At 52.3% G+C, this 1,012-nt stretch overlaps 3 non-coding genes across 3 annotated transcripts; all 3 read right to left on the bottom strand.

Moving 5' to 3' along the window:
• Positions 1 to 131: 131 nt before the first annotated feature.
• LOC116008143 lies at positions 132 to 250 on the bottom strand. Its single transcript, XR_004095542.1, has one exon. It is a non-coding gene; the product is annotated as a 5S ribosomal RNA (ribosomal RNA).
• A 306-nt stretch (positions 251 to 556) lies between these two features.
• Positions 557 to 675, bottom strand: LOC116008645. Its single transcript, XR_004096013.1, has one exon. It is a non-coding gene; the product is annotated as a 5S ribosomal RNA (ribosomal RNA).
• Positions 676 to 812: 137 nt separating this feature from the next.
• On the bottom strand, positions 813 to 931 carry LOC116008448. Its single transcript, XR_004095831.1, has one exon. It is a non-coding gene; the product is annotated as a 5S ribosomal RNA (ribosomal RNA).
• Between the last annotated feature and the right edge of the window lie 81 nt (positions 932 to 1,012).

Raw genomic sequence — 1,012 nt, 5'->3', positions numbered from 1 at the left:
TACTGCGCGCAAAATGTACTTGACCCTCTCTCTCCGCGCAACTTCTCTCGCTTAGCGGTTTAGCGGTTTAAAAGGATAGTACCCTTAGCGAGCGGTCCAGCGGTTTAAAATAAAGATTAAAAATAGGGTGGGGGATGCAACACGAGGACTTCCCAGGGGGTCACCCATCCTAGTACTACTCTCGCCCAAGCACGCTTGACTTCGGAGTTCTGATGGGATCCGGTGCATTAGTGCTGGTATGATCGCATCCGTCCCGTACTGCGCGCAAAATGTACTTGCCCCTCTCCCTCCGCGCAACTTCTCTCGCTTAGCGGTTTAGCGGTTTAAAAGGATAGTACCCTTAGCGAGCGGTCCAGCGGTTTAAAAGAAAGATTAAAAAGAGGGTGGGGGATGCCACACGAGGACTTCCCAGGGGGTCCGTCACGTACTGCGCGCAAAATGTCCTTGCCCCTCTCTCTCCGCGCAACTTCTCTCGCTTAGCGGTTTAGCGGTTTAAAAGGATAGTACCCTTAGCGAGCGGTCCAGCGGTTTAAAAGAAAGATTAAAAAGAGGGTGGGGGATGCAACACGAGGACTTACCAGGGGGTCACCCATCCTAGTACTACTCTCGCCCAAGCACGCTTCACTTCGGAGTTCTGATTGGATCCGGTGCATTAGTGCTGGTATGATCGCATCCGTCACGTACTGCGCGCAAAATGTACTTGACCCTCTCTCTCCGCGCAACTTCTCTCGCTTAGCGGTTTAGCGGTTTAAAAGGATAGTACCCTTAGCGAGCGGTCCAGCGGTTTAAAAGAAAGATTAAAAAGAGGGTGGGGGATGCAACACGAGGACTTCCCAGGGGGTCACCCATCCTAGTACTACTCTCGCCCGAGCACGCTTAACTTCGGAGTTCTGATGGGATCTGGTGCATTAGTGTTGGTATGATCGCATCCGTCACGTACTGCGCGCAAAAGGTACTTGACCCTCTCTCTCCGCGCAACTTCTCTCGCTTAGCGGTTTAGCGGTTTAAAAGG

The sequence above is a fragment of the Ipomoea triloba genome, chromosome 16, assembly GCF_003576645.1.
Source record: "Ipomoea triloba cultivar NCNSP0323 chromosome 16, ASM357664v1".
NCBI classification, from domain to species: domain Eukaryota; kingdom Viridiplantae; phylum Streptophyta; class Magnoliopsida; order Solanales; family Convolvulaceae; genus Ipomoea; species Ipomoea triloba.
The sequence above is the reverse complement of the archived record's forward strand: the minus strand, read 5'-3'. Positions and strand labels throughout refer to the sequence as shown.